Source organism: Schistocerca serialis, chromosome 3, assembly GCF_023864345.2.
Source record: "Schistocerca serialis cubense isolate TAMUIC-IGC-003099 chromosome 3, iqSchSeri2.2, whole genome shotgun sequence".
Classification (NCBI taxonomy): domain Eukaryota; kingdom Metazoa; phylum Arthropoda; class Insecta; order Orthoptera; family Acrididae; genus Schistocerca; species Schistocerca serialis.
The window spans coordinates 797,492,809-797,509,026 of record NC_064640.1 but is presented as its reverse complement, the minus strand read 5'-3'; positions in this window follow the sequence as shown (position 1 = coordinate 797,509,026).

The following is a 16,218-nucleotide window of genomic DNA, read 5'->3' as shown; positions in this document are numbered from 1 at the left end:
CTACATCACATAATAGTAGTAGCATTTTTTAATTTTTTTTTGTATATCTATGACATAAGTTATTCTACAAGCATTGTTGCACTTTTCCACATGTAACTATATGTTATAACTCATGATTACTTTTCTAATTTGGAAAATTACTTATCATGATTTATGTTAATGGGGCAATGTGACATGGCGGTCACGGACCTTGAGAGACAAATCCCCATTCGTCAGGAGAGCCTGATTTAAGTTTACTGTGATTTCTCTAAAGCGATTAATGCTACTGCTAAGATGGTTCCATCGAAAGGATCGATTTCTCGCTCCGTCTTTGTGCCATTTAAAGCTCGTCCTCCTGCTGTTAAGACGACGGAAAGTTAAATCGTATCTTTCTGCCTCCTCCTACTTGCACAGAAACTTATTTTTTCCATTCTCCTTTAGTTACTGCGTAGCTTACGTGTATGATTTTCAGAATGAAAGGAAACACGCACTTTAGGTATTACAACCACCCTGAGACATGTTTGGCGAATAAAACATAAACACCGAGTTTTACAAGAAGACGGTGTTCAGCTAATTATTCATTTCCTAGGAACTGTTCCTCGAATAACAGAGAAGAAGGTAACGAGTGAGTGTGGCAGAAAACATGATAAATACTGTAAATTTCGTATAACAGTCGCAAATCTCAATCGATTCCACTGCAGTGTAGATAAATTTTACCTATTATCGGTGTCATTCATCTTTACGGCAGTAGGGTAAGTGAATTATGCTCGCATTCCTCCTTTTCGTGGAATAAAGTGTAGAAACAGAATTAACTAGGAATACAGCAGAAAGCCTGGACACGACTGGACAGATTGGGTACGTTTCAGTGTTTTGTCCATTGCGACTACACTACGTCTCCGGGCCAACGGAATCCAAATGTATGGAGAGACACTCATACGATCCCTTGACTTCAAGATAATAAAATCAAAATTCTCTGTCCCGTCTTCAGTGGGAGTCCTCTCAGAGAGCTCAGACGGTGGGAGGCGGACGAAATGCTAGCTGTTGAGGTGCAGGCCTCTGAGGAGGACATTAGCGGCGATCTGGGGCCGTAATAGAGCGCACCAGGATCCAGTGTCACACTAGCCGGGCTTCCCGTAAGTCACACCGCCCACCGGGGCGGCCGAACACGCATTCTTTACGTGCCCACCGCCCAAGATTACAGAACACTACCTAACGCCTACCCCAGCACGCATACAACTAGACGAGTATCGATGGGTCACACAATGTGTATGAGGTACAGCTCCATCTTCATTTGTACATAGGTATGGAGAGTACGTGCTGAACGAAGTGCATCTCCCTTCCTTTCCGTTCCATTCGTGTAAGTAATATGTTTCTTCACCGGTTTTGGAGCCCGGTTTTCCGGAATTCTGAGTGTAATGCTGTCTGTGATGGACGCAATGTCTTTAGCTTTTCCCATTGTATTTTGAATGACGTTCCCGTAACGCTGTCACGCTGATTACTAAACAAACCTGTGATAAATCACGCAGCACTTATTTGAATTATTTTAATACGTACAGCAATCAGCCACTTTTCTATGTACTGTTATTTATGCCGGCTGGTGTGGCCGAGCGGTTCTAGGCACTGCAGTCTGGAACCGCGCGATTGCTACGGTCGCAGGTTCGAATCCTGCCTCGGGTATGGATGTGTGTGATGTCCTTAGGTTAGTTAGGTTTAAGTAGTTCTAAGTTCTAGGGGACTGATGACCTCATATGTTAAGTCCCATAGTGCTCAGATCCATATGTACTGTTATTTATGCTAATACGCGTTTTGCTCTTTCACTCATCTTCAAGTGGCGTAATACATATTTCAACCTTCAGTTGTACATCGTTAAAACGTCGACAACAATTTAGATGCTGCAGATGGTTTGTGAAAATGAACAGTTTGTTTTAGCTACTATACTTCGGGAGTTGGATATTTACGATATATTGTTGGTTAAAGGTGCTTACTTTCTATCCTGCTTGTTGAGGTTCCGATTTTAGCCTTTATAATCGCTGCACAAATACTTTCTTGGTTATATTTTGCACAAAAACAGCGTAGTATCCGCCATGTTGCTGACTAATATCATTGTTTACATCGAAATATTATGTCTCTGGTCTAAGTTATATTTTACTTATAGGTTCTGAAAGTATTATTTCTAGTTAAAGCTTTTCTATGACTGAAAAACTGAAATTACTTAGCATGAATGTCCTGAGGGCAAGTATGATTATTCAACAAGTACAGTACTGGTTGGTTAGTCAAACTGTATTGATTATTATAAAAATGATCTACTACATTTTATGTAAAAGAACTGATATTACTCACAGTTGGAGCGACATTTACAAACAATGAAGGGAGAAAAACTGGCTTCTTTGACGTAGGATTACTGTATACATTAGATGAGCTCGTACTGGATTATGTTTTTACATGACTGTACTTAGTGAGTGGTTGTGTAGGTAAATTACTGAAATTCCTTGGAAAAATTTTGTTGGGTAACTCTGGTCATTTAGGATGTCATTTGGAGATGCACATTTATAAGAAGAATAAATTTCAATTTCTGCAGGTAAGGTGATTCTTTATCCTTTGTTAGCCAGATGGTACATATATACGTGGGTTGTTACTTATGACTGTCACTTGATGTTTTTCTTCAGTGACATGTATGGCTAATGTGGATTTGCTTAATTTTCTTAAACGAAGAACATCTATACGTTCCTGGAAACGTACCTTGAAATTTCTTCCTTTTTAGTCAACGTCTATTTTATAAGTTGAACTGCCGTTAAGTTTGTACATTCCTGATCGAGTGTATGGTTTGCTGCTATATTTAATACTATGGATGGTTTGTCCATTATTTTGTTACTTCTGATTCTCAAAGATGTTCCTCGGAAACGGTTAGCTACTTTATATGACAGTTTTCCTAAAAAGGGCATGCTCACATATTTTTCTGTTGGCTGTGATGTGGTGCTTTTCAGTATTGGTTTGTCTTTTTGGTTGGTTACTTCAGAATTTATTTCACTGTAGTCATTATTTCAAGCATTTGCTTCCAATGTGTTTAGTTCATAAGTTTTGTCAGCTGTTTCTAATGGGATTTTGTGCATTCTGTTGAGCATTGCACTGTATGAAGCCATTTTGTGATTATCTGAGTGGCATGAGGTTTTATTGATTGTGGCATCTGCGTATGTTCGTTTCCTTTATACTTGAATTTTATATGTATTGTTGGAGCTACTTATGGAGACATCCAGGAAATTTAAACGTTTAACTGTCTGATGTTCAAAAGTGAAGGCGATATACTAGCCCATTTTCTTTGTTTTGCAAGGCCCTTAATTTTTTCTGTTATACTATCAAATAATATTAATACATCATTAGCACATCTTGTATAATGTATTACTTTGGCAACTATCTGCGTGTTTACTTTAAAGTTACATTCTAAGTTGTTCATGAAAATGTCAGCAAGTAAAGTGTCAACCCAGCTGCCTACGACTAGGCCATCTTTCTGCTGGCACATTTCGGCATTAACAGAAAATTCAGATCTCTCTGAATTTGTAACAACTTTCAGACGTCAGCTGTCTGCACGCAAATGCGTCGTCTGCTAATAATCATTCAGAGCATATACACTATCTGATAAAAAAATATCCGGACACCCCTGCGTAACGTTGAATTGACCACTAGATGTCACGAGAGACAGACCACCAGCATGAAAGGAGGCGGGGAGTATTCTGTTGTCAGCAGAAAAACAGTAACAGCAGAATAGGTCGGTCAGGACACGCAGTGACTTCGAACGTGGACTAGCAACTGGACGTCATCTGAGTAGAAAATCCATGAACGATATTTCAGCCCTTCTAAGGCTACCGGAGTCGACTGTTGTTGATGCGATAGTGACGCGTAGGAACAACCACAGCTAAACCAAGACTAGGTAGACTTCATGTACTGACTTACAGGGACCGTGGAGCATTGTGGAGGGAGATTGTAAAAGATTGAATTAAATCACCGGAGAAAATCACTCGCGAGTTTCAAAGTGTTACCAGCAGGCCACCTAGCACACTGAGTGTGCGCAGGGAATTACCAAGAATCGGTAAAATGGTCGAGCAGCTTCTCATAAGGGAGATACACTATCTGATCAAACGTATCTGGACACCTGGCTGAAAATGACTTACAAGTTCGTGGCGCCCTCCATCGGTAATGCTGGAATTCAATTTGGTGTTGGCCCACCCTTAGCCTTGATGACAGCTACCACTCTCACAGGCATACGTTCAATCAGGTGATGGAAGGTTTGTTGGGGAATGGCAGGCCATTCTTCACGGAGTGCTGCACTGAGGAGTGGTATCGATGTCGGTCAGAGAGGCAAGGCATGAAGTCAGCGTTTCAAAACTTGCCAAAGGTGTTCTATAGGATTCAGCTGAGCACTCTGGCAGGTCAGTCCATTACAGGGATGTTATTGTCGTGTAACCACTCCGCCACAGGCCGTGCATTATGAACAGGTGCTTGATGCTGTCGAAAGATGCAATCGCCATACCCGAATTGCTCTTCAACAGTGAGAAGCAAGAAGGTGCTCCAAACATCAATGTAGGTCTGTGCTGTGATAGTGCCACGCAAAACAACAAGGAGTCCAAGCCCCCTCCATGAAGGACACGACCTCACCATAACACCACCGCCTCCGAATTTTACTGTTGGCACTACACACGCTGACAGATAACATTCACTGGGCATTCACCATACCCACACCCAGCCATCGGATCGCCACATTGCGTACTGTATATTCGCCACTCCACACAATGTTTTTCCACTGTTCAATCGTCAAATGTTTTCGCTTTTTACACCAAGCGAGGCGTCGTTTGGCATTTACCGGTGTGATGTGTGGCTTAAGAGCAGTCACTCGACCATGAACTCCAATTTTCTCACCTCCCGCTTACTGTCATAGTACTTGAAGTGGATCCTGATGCAGTTTGGAATTCCTGTGTGATGGTCTGGATGGATGTCTGCCTATTACACATTACGACCCTCTTCAACTACCGGCGGTCTCTGTCAGTCAACAGACGAGGTCGGCCTGTACGCTTTTGTGCTGTACGTGTCCCTTGACGTTTCCACTTCACTATCACATCGGAAACAGTGGACCTAGGGAGGTATAGGAGTGTGACGCAAGTGACACCCAATCACCTGACTACTCCTGGGTTCTGGGTCCGTGTCGAACGCTTGTCCGAAATCTAGAAATATGGAATCAACCTGTTACACTTCATCCATAGTTCTTAGTATTTCATGGTAGAAAAGATCAAGCTGTGTTTCAACAGAGCGATGCTTTCTAAAGTCGTGCTGATTCGTGGACATGAGCTTTTTGGTCTCTAGGAAATTTATTATATTGGAACTCACAATATGCTCAAGAATTCTGCAGCAATTCCATGTTAATGAAACTGGTCTGTAATTTTGCTGGCCCGTTCATTTGCTCTTCTTATATACAGGAATCCCCATGCTCTTTTTTCCAGTCGCTTGGCAGTTTGCGATGGACGAGAGATTCCCGACAAATGAAACTAAGGAAGGGACCAATAACGCAGAGCACTTTTTGTAAAACCGAATTGGGATTCCACTCTGATCTGGGGACTTATTTGTTTTAAACGTTTTCTAGGCCAACGATATCGGGGATTCATGGACTTCATATTCCTAAACAACGACTTCATGTCACCGTTTCACAACTGTTCGCGACTGGTTTGAAGAACTTTAAAACGAATGATTTGTCCAGTCAGACTTCCCGACATGAATCCCGTCGAACATTTGTGGGACGTAATCAAGAGGTCAGTTCGTCCAAAATAACCTGTATCTGCAATCCTGTCGCAATTATGGATGGCTATGAGGCAGCATGCCTCAGCATTGCTGCAGGGGACTTGCAACGACTTGCAGAGTCCATGCATTACGCCGGGGTAAAGGAGATCCGACACGATATAAGAAGGCATCAGAATGGTTCAAATGGCTCTGAGCACTATGGGACTTAACTTCTGAGGTCATCAGTCCCCTAGAACTTAGAACTACTTAAACCTAACTAACCTAAAGATACCACACGCATCCATGCCCGAGGTAGGATTCGAACCTGCGACCGCAGCGGTCGCGCGGTTCCAGACTGTAGCGCCTAGAACCGCTCGGCCACCTGGGCCGGCTAAGAAGGTATCCTATGAAATGTCGCCTCACTATATGTGTAAAATGTTAATGGCACTACTCCTACCATCTTTGTGTTGTTGTTCATCATTTGCATGTAGAGGGTGTCAACGACGAAGTCCCGGATTTCAAAATTAAATATGTCGGAAAGTAAGATCGATAGACGAGTGCAACAAGACGTGTGTTTATTGTGAAAACTGTAGTTTAATATGTAGTTATATAGAACTCTCGAAATAATTTGAAAATCAGCTGACAGATGAAGGTGTACGCTGTACAGCTCGTAGAGTATTATTGTACATAATTAGATTCGTCCTCCGCAAACATTCAATTGCAATCACAACAGAAACTTTTCGAAATGTCCACCACTCGCGCAGTAAGGAGGTGACACAAACAACGAAATTTGCCATACACATCTTGTATTGTCTCAGCGCAAATGGACTCAGATGCCATATAGATCGCCGATTCAAGCTCGTCCAGCGTGATCAGATAGTTCCGGTAGCCAAACAGAAAGCGCCAATAGATTTACCAAAACGACATGCAATGGCTCTATTCCCAAGCTATTCATCAAGAACTCGAAACATCTTTTCAGTGCCGTGTAGTCTGGCCCCATCTTGCTTGCACCACTCGGTATGCGGACGATCCTCCAACGCTAGCTGTCTGGTGGCGATTCAGTCCAAAATTTTAACGTAACGTTCTCACGTTACCGTTTCGCGCATGAAAGAAGGATCACTAAAGCCTACGCTGCAAACCACAACCCAAAAAATAGCGTTGGGAATATATAGTCGTTTCGCTTCACACAAATGGGTGTTTTCGTAAGCCCAGAATCACCAGTTTTGCTTATTCACTATTCCATCCAGGTGGAAGAGTGCTTCATAAGTGAACCAGATGCGACCAACATCAAGCCCTTTATTAGCAATCATTGTGAGAATTTGGTTCAAAATCTGCCACACAACTAGTACATTTATGGCCTGGTGGCTTTGGAGTTTTATTGGAAACAAGTGTCGGCTCTATCTCAATACGTTCTGTGTGCTTGAACGTTTCAAACCAAACTCTTCTGTAGTTCTTCTGTCCCATTTCCATGGATTTTCATGAATAATTCCAGAAACTGTGTCGATATTTTCAGGAGTAAATAATATTTTCCTGGGACCAATATTCCCCAGTTGATTATCAGCCACATTACCTATCCGTTGAAATTTGGCGAAGAGTTTGCGGATGAGTTTTTGCATCGGGTCATTTTGGACCATCTCTAATTGCATGCGGTGAAAAGTTGCTATTCCTTCACACGCAGACTTCCCACGCAGCGTCTCTTGTCACCCAGGTGGTCCGGTGACAGGCGGGCTCTGCCGATCTTGAAAGGGTAAGCCGACGGGTGTGAGGGAGTCGAGTGAATGCTTTCCAGACGCCGACATTGTCAGAAGACATGCCCGGAGGAACCTGAAGTAGCAGCTGGGCTAGAGGTTTCGTTACTTCGCAGAAACTTAGCAAAAACACTTTCTGGCGGGCTACCAGCGAGGCGCGGGAATGACTTGTGTTCCCAAGCAGCCTTGGCGCGCAAATTCCCGCGTTTTCTGCCGTATAGTAACTGTGATTGGCTTGCTCAGGGCATAGCTTCGTGACGTAGCAAAATCGGCGCAGAAATTGGCGCCAAGAATCTCCATTGGTGGAATGGTAGTGCTCCGGCAATAGAGTGGAATTTTCCGCCGGTTTTCGAGTTGCTGATTGGAACATTTAACCACAGCCACTGTCGTGGGGGCGGGAATGTCCTGTGTTCGGTTTGTATGGGTGCTCTTGTGGTAGTCGGCTCTCGCCTTTCGGTCGGAGTAGGTTACAAGACTGAGCTCTCGCTGCGCGGGTCAGCCTGCCTTCCGTTGGCTGTCTAATATACTTTTATTTAATTGTAACTGTTTGACAAAGTTGCTGAAGTTTCGTCTTCAACGTAACTTTCTGAGTACAGTTGGCAATTGAGCGTTCTGCGTACAAGCGGCCCATGTTGTCTGTCTTGAGCAGTTTTGGCTAAAGTTGACTGTATTGGAGTTACTGTGTGACTTCACTTGTTAAAATCAATCACTGTACCGTCAGTGATTGTGTGGCGAGCCTTCTTCGTCTCCCTCAGAGGCGCATTTGTATTGCTAGGAAGTCTTTAGTCTGGAACAACCAGACCAGGATAATTTGTTTCAGGCTATACTCGCAACATTGTCATCACCAAGACGGGACGTCGATGCAACCAGCCATCGCCTCCGGTACGCCATATCGTGTTCTTGTAGTTAAGAAGACAGTTTGGTAATGTATGTCCGCTGCACAGGCAGATAGGGATTTTCCTAGGTGATAATCAGAGCTAAGCAGAGCGCGCCTGTTCGTCTTTCTCTAGCTTTGTTCTGTCTTGGGTGTTCATTGTCTGAGTTCTCACTAATGTGGCAGCAGTTAATGTTGGGCTAGCTGTGTGTCTTTCTTAAGATTTCAGTGGCAAGGAATTGGATCCACATACCACTTCGTCATAATCCCCACAATCTAGTTTAGGGACAACTTCACCTTCACAGCGTTTGTTTGAGTATCCAATTTGAGCCAATTTGATGTATTGTAAATGTTTCATATGTTTTTGTTTATTATTTTGTGTTTAGTCTTAATAAATCATATTGTTATTTTGGACAGAACTTTCATTCTGTTAATCGGTAGAGCAACCCTATCAATTCTCACTACGTTAATGAAACCTTCGTTTATTTAACTTATTTATCAAATTAAATTATTGCAGGTGCCTAACTCTTTTCTACTCCACTGGCAGGGTTGATTAGAGTCAGTTCGCGTTTTTTTTTAATCCATGTGGAACAGCAAAAGTCGGAGTAAGAATAGGGGGGGCTTAGAGCATCATTTACATATGTAGATTCTAGAAGAATTTAGTGTTAAATACACTGCTAGCCCCGGCACCTCGCATAAAATGGCGACCCTGCCAGGATCTTTCCTGTGAATCACTGATTAACAAACAGTATTCTTAGTAGGAACATTCAAATTTTTTTCTCTACTATTTTTATGATTAGTACCCAAGTTCTTTTTCTTGTAGTTCCACGATTAGTTTTTATTAGTGTATATATTTTTTGTCTGTTCATTGTTTTTTTTGTGTTTCTTTGATGTGGTATCCGTACCTCATTACCCTTTGTCGGGTTTGTGTGCAGTTTCTGTACCACAACAAATCGTGCTTGTAGTTACAGCGTTGGAATGGCGTTGTTGAAATTTTATGTCTATGTGGAAAAATATTGGGAGTAGATGATTTTTATTGTGAATTTTAGATAAATTTGTTTTTTTCATGAATGATCACGAGAAGTAAGGCACGACTATTATCGAGCAAAACTAAAACAAAAGAGGATAGCATAATGGATAAGAGGCAGGTTACTGTCGAGGATAGATTCGAAGATGAGATGGGCACATTTTTGGCAGCACAGGACGACAGGGTCATTGATGAGGAAGGTGATTTGGACGCGATCTTAGAGCAACGTCGCGAGCGTGATTATGATAGTGAAGTGGAGGATGGAACAGAGACTGGCACACAGGTCGAGACGGTAGCAGAAGTTTATAGTCAAACGAACAAGTGCAGACAGAGGCCAGCTCGGTCATTCAGAGCTCTAGCGCCCAGGTGTCCAGAGTTACATCACCCATGTTTGAAGAGGATCAAAAAGATGACGTAAACCCAATACTGAGCTTCCTACGATCAATGAAAGAAGAAGCTGATGAACAACGTAAGAAGGAGAAGGAAGAAGATGAGAAACAACGTAAGAAGGAGAAGGAAGAAGCTGACGAACAGCGTAAGAAGGACACTCAGGCAATAATTTCGCATATAGGAGAAATTCGAGGGGAATTACTAACAATAAAGAAAGAATGTGGAGAAGTAGGCCAAAACGGCGGCAATAGGGGCAATGAAAGTCGCGGAAGCAACTTCTAAACTCGCAGGGCGCTTGCGACGTACAACACAATCCCACTCAAAATCCCTAGCGTTCTTAAAAACTCAAGGTAATATCGCGGTTGCGAACAACACGAAACGAATGGAAGAAGTAGAGAGGCGGATAGCAAAACTAGAGCAAAACGGGCACACGAGCACTGCGCGTTCGGATACCAGTGATGGAGTACACAGAATTGGTCTCCGAGGAAAAGCCCGCCGAGCTCTAGCCCAATGACCGAGTGCGGAACTAACAATGCACACGCAGAAACAGCGAGTAATAGCTCTAATAATTGTATCCCGCTTAGGAGAGTGAATTCTGCATGCCACTGCCACTGTGATACAGAGGTAGCACATCACAGTTATCAGCAAGATAGATCAGGACACTCAGCAGACGTACAAGTATCGGAAACGAGTGACAACACCAGTGCGAGGATCAGACAGGATTTTGATCACAATCACTTCCTGTCGATACTAAAATTCCGGAAGTTCGAAGAAAATGGAGGGTCGATGCATCCGAAGAGCTGGGTGATGCAGTTTACAAATTCATTACCGACATCATGGCCAACCCAGGCAAAATTAGAATTCATGTGTGGACACATCGAAGGCCAAGCCGCGGAAAAGATGCGAGGTGTGGCAGCGACGTGTCGGACTTATCAGGAATTTGTTGGTGCATTCCTGCGGACCTACTGGTCAAAGGAAACGCAAGACAGGATTAAAGAGGAAATAATATTTTGTCCTGAACTGGAAGTGTCCGGGCATAGGAGCGCAACCAAATCTCTTGATGATTTACTCAAGAAGAATCAATTTTTAGATAGTCCATATAGCAACGGAGAAATCATTAAATTTTGCTTTTCCAAATTGCCAGTTAGGTACCAACAGACACTTGTCGGGAAGTGTGGATCTGACATAGAAGCATTCAAGAGTCTACTCCGCGAACTCGAAGTTGTCTTTGATAAACAAGACGCAAAGGACAAGAAGAAGAGGCAAAGTAACAAATACCACGGTCCAAGAAGGGAAGACGACAACAGATCGCATAATCGCACTGGTCAGTTAGGAAACCAGGGTTACGGACGCCAAGGTTACGCTATTCAAGGTTATGGAAACCAAAGACACGGAAACCAGAACGTCAGGGAGCAGGGTCAATCTAGACAAGGAATCTGGGATAGGAGGAATAACGAACGGCAAAGCGACCGTAATTGGAGAGAGCGAAACCAAGGACAACAGTGGAGCCAGGAGATTGAAACTAGACCCGCAAATCCTAATGCACGTCAGAGGAGGGGGAGCTAAACAAGGGATTGACGCCAGACTAGTGCGAACACAGGCCGCCGGAATTTCGCACGTAATCTCGGACCTGACCAACTACTGATGATAAATTACGAAGATTTATCAGAAATCCTGCTCGAAGAACCTAAAACAACACCTCGACAGGATCGGCAGCCTCTTATCACAGTATCAACAGCTGAAAAGAGTATGAATGCGATAATAGATAGTGGAAGCTACATAACAGCAATATCTGAGGCAGCATACAAGAGGTGCTCTCAGGAGGTGTACTGGCCTGTCCTATCGGTTAAGAAAACCAAAATAAAAGGGGCATTAGTGGGTAAATGTACGGTGGTCACCCAACAAACAAGACTGGAATTCTCCTGCCAAGGACACAAAATAGAGTCTAACTTCTGGATCGTGCCAAATCTGGCGATCGACATGATAATCAGAACGGACTTCCTAAATGAGCATGAAGCGATAGTTGATCTAGGACGAGGTGAAGTGGTTCTGAGGAAAGGCAATCCCGTCCACATTAAGTTCGACGACCAGCTGATCCCAGCTCAACTACCGTCTAACTATGCGTGTCAGAAAGACAGAAAGGAAGAACAGGTCGACGTTGCGGGTAGGGGAGATGACACGGATGAGAATGAAGTCGTAGTAATGGGAGAAATAAAGGAGAAAATAGGAGAAAAAGTGGAAACAATAAAGAATATAAGGTGCGACCACCGCAAAGAACTTCATAAATTACTAGTAGAACATGCGGAGGTTTTCATTCCCAAGACAGGATCAATAAAGAACTTCCAATATGAATTCCGTGTACGTCCGCACAACCAGTTTCGTGTGTCACCCTACCCAATCCCCTTGGCATATCGACAGAAAGTAGAAGCTGAAATTACGCGAATGCTGAGTGAAGGAATAATAGAACCTACGGCTTCAGCCTATAATAACCCGTTAAGAGTAGTCGAGAAGGCAGATGGTAGTATTCGTTTAGTCTTGGACTCGCGACAGATTAATACCATAATAGAACCCGAAACAGCCAGACCGGAACGATTAGAGGAGCTCTTACAAAACTTCCATGGAATATCAATCTTCTCATCAGTTGATCTAAAATCGAGTTTCTGGCAGATTGAGCTCCATCAAAATTGCAGACAGTATACAGCCTTTTTAGCATTTGGAAGATGTTACCGGTTTCGTCGTCTGCCATTTGGTTTAAACATTTCGTCTGCCGCATTAATTCGGAGGCTGGACAGCATACTAGGCGATAATTTGAAACGTCATGTCACCAGCTATGTGGACGATTTGCTGATCGCGGAGAAATCTTGGGGAGAGCACAATGCGGTCCTCGGTGAACTCCTTGCGACATTCAAGGAATACGGAGTGACTATCAATATCGAAAAATCGAATTTTGGGACGTCCTCTGTCAAATTTCTGGGACATATCATCACGGGTAAGGGCATTGCCCCAAATCCCGAAAATATCGAAGCGATTGAAATGTTTCCCATTCCTACGACAAAGAAGCAATTAAGGGGGTTCTTGGGGATTATAAATTTTTATAACCGCTTTATACATGTCAAAACTCAGAGCAGTCCTAGGTTGCATCAACTTACAGGAAAGAAGATTCCTTGGGAATGGGATGAGGCGGCCGAATCCGAATGGAAAGCATTAAAATTCGCATTATTACAAGCACCCATCCTCTCACACCCTAATTTAGCAGAAGAGCTTTGCATAGTCACGGACAGTTCATACTCAGGTCTGGGTGTCATGGTGTTCCAAGACTATGTACATGAAGGAAACAGGGTGTGGAAGACAATTGCGTTTGGTAGCAGAGTACTAGCCAAGAGTAAGAGGAATTACTCAGTAACCGAGTTAGAGGCGCTGGCTATTGTATGGGCGTTTGAAAAATTCAGATACCTTCTGTTTGCTCGCAAGACGAGGGTCTACACTGACCACAAAGCACTCGAGTTCCTGATGACTGCAAAGCTTAATCACAGGCGGCTCATTAGGTGGGCATCATATATGCAGCAATACAATTTTTCGATAGAATATATCCCCGGCAGTCAGAACATTATTGCAGACGCCTTATCACGGTCACCGATCAGATTTGAGCACAACATGGAAGAAGATCTGGAGGAAAATCACTACTGCCTTTTCTATATGCAGAAAGTAGCCTTTGAAAACTTTATTACCTGTAGTATGCAGGACATCAAGAAGGAGCAAGACAACGACCCTGCCCTAGTGTTATTGAAACAGAAATGGATAGACAGAAGACACGCCACCGTCAGGCAGTTCTACCTGTTGCAGAAAGGCATAATTTTCCACCGAAATTATGCCAATGACACTGAATGGGGGGTATGCATCCCTGAAAACCTAATAAACAAGATTATATGGCATACTCACCTCAGTTATGGACACTTCGGACCACGCAAGTGCAATCTCAAGCTAAGGACCATGTGTTACTTTCGAAACATGGAGCGTCGAATTCGGAGGGTACTGTCGGTGTGTAAAGACTGCCAAAAGGCTAAGCACACCACTGTGAGCATGCAGGCACCATTATACCCAATCGTACCGACCAAATTAAGACAATTAGTAGCAACAGATTTGATGGGACCTTTGCCAAGAACAAGAAGAGGATATACTTACGTATTAGTGTTTGTTGAACTAACGTCCAAATACGTTACCTTACGGCACTGAAGAGGGCGACAGGACGAACTGTATCACGAGCCCTAATCCGGGATTTCCTACCACAGGTTGGTCATGTGAGTAGAATTATTTCTGATAACGGGCCACAGTTTAAGTCAAAAACATGGAAGGAGACGTTGCGTCGATGTAAAATTGATCCCATTTTTATATCTTCACACCATCCGAGCTCGAATGCTGCAGAACGGGTTATTAAGGAACTCGGAAACTTGTGCCGGCTGTACTGTAACAAACAGCACACGACATGGGACGTTTTCCTTAAAGACTTCCAGGAGGTGATCAATGAGGCACCCCATGGGATAACAAAATTGGCACCCATTACAGTACTGAAAAATCGGATTCCTAAGGAGTTGATAACCGAAGTGGTAAGCTTCCCACCAAGGGCGCGAACGCAGCACCGAGCCATAGTGGATTTGGCTCTCAAGAGGATACGGGCTGCAGCAGAGGTCAGGAAGAGACGTGCCGACAGGGGAGCTCGTCTACGACACTTCCAAATTGGACAAATGGTGCTCGTGAAGTCTTTCCGACTCTCTAACAAACAAAAAATGATATGCCAAAAATTCTATTCTGTTTACAACGGCCCGTACCGTATAAGGAGAGCAGCTCACCACAATGCTTATGAATTGGAGACGCTGAAAGGAAAGAAGTCAATAGGACTCCACCACATCTCTCACATAAAGAAGTTCGTGGAATAGTAGTAGTGTAAGTGGTGTACATAGTAGAATGGGCAAATACATGAACCTTGCTATAGTAGTAGTGTAAGTGATGTGCATAGTAGAATAGGCAAATATATGAACCTTTCTTCGGGGAACAATAATCGTTGCATTAATAGATTAAGATTGCTAAAGTATTAACACGCTGCGTTGTCTTGCATAAGAATTTACTGCTGCTATCCTCTTTTTGTTTACGTTCGCGACTTCCAATGTCGATGGAGTAGGAGACACTACCTTTTCATGAGCACTGTGTTTGTCCTTTCCTGTCTGGTGTCCATGTTGAGGGATAATGATGAGTGAGGAGATGTCGCACAAACGGGCGCATACAACAACGTGCTTTTAGAAGCGTTCTGAGAAGTCGTGATACGCTCTATAGCGGCCACAATCAGTTCGTGAGACGTTCATACCAATGCTTGCAGGCACGCAACAGTGCACTGCAAGATTGTGGTATATTGCGTGATTTCGAGGATGAATATGGGAAGTATAGTTTTTACAGTGCTGCGCCAGCATCGTTGTCTTGCAAGTCGGGGTGAACCTGTGAGCGTTTGACTCCAATGGTGCCCTAGACGGTAGAAACGCGGGCATAAAGCCTACCATGCCAATGTGCTGGTTGGGGATTTAGCATGCTGCTTGCGACTGTCACAGATGAATAACCAGGGACTTATACTTGGATATTCGTGACATACTGTGTAGCTGGCGTGTGGTGGGCGACTGAATCCTCAACAGGAACCAGTCTTGGCTTGGTCATATTACATTGCCTCTGGAAAGGTGCGCTTTCATTGCTAAAACTGCATCACATACAAAATTAAGTTCAACTATAAATTTATTGTCTTGTATAGCCATGGCTAACCCAGTCTCCGGAGTTTCAGTGAGGCGTAATGAAAACTCGGAGGTCATGTCGTACGGCGCGCACATCACTGTCGTCAGTAGCGGCGAGCAGCGAGACATCTCAACGTAACAGGAATTATGTAAGACTATTGTATAAGGTAAACAAAAAATAAATAAATAAAAATAGAAAAAAAGGAGAGTACTATATACTAGGATAAGTTAAACTTTAGGATTTAACAATAGCTAGATCCTTAATATTGTGGGGGTTTTCTACCATAAGTGTTTGGCGCGCGACTGTTGGGATGCTATGTTTCAGGTCACCAAACCACAGACCCCAAGTGGAGGGACGACGGGCGAGCAAATGTAGAATAGTTGCATGTTCTTTATAACTCAGTAAAACTTCCACCTGCATAATCACCTAATTTATTCAAAAGACATCGAATGTAGATCTTTGGTAGTTGGTAGTTAACTCTTGAGCATGTCTGCTGTCGCTCTATATAAGTAATAGTAATATAAGTGCGGGCCCGCACATTTAGCTGTTCATCCAGTATAGCGTCACACACCATGAACAGTAGTGAGATCAGTCTCTACACAAATATCAAGATAGATTATTTCCATGTCTAGCTTAGATACACCAAGATTTGGTTATAGTGATAG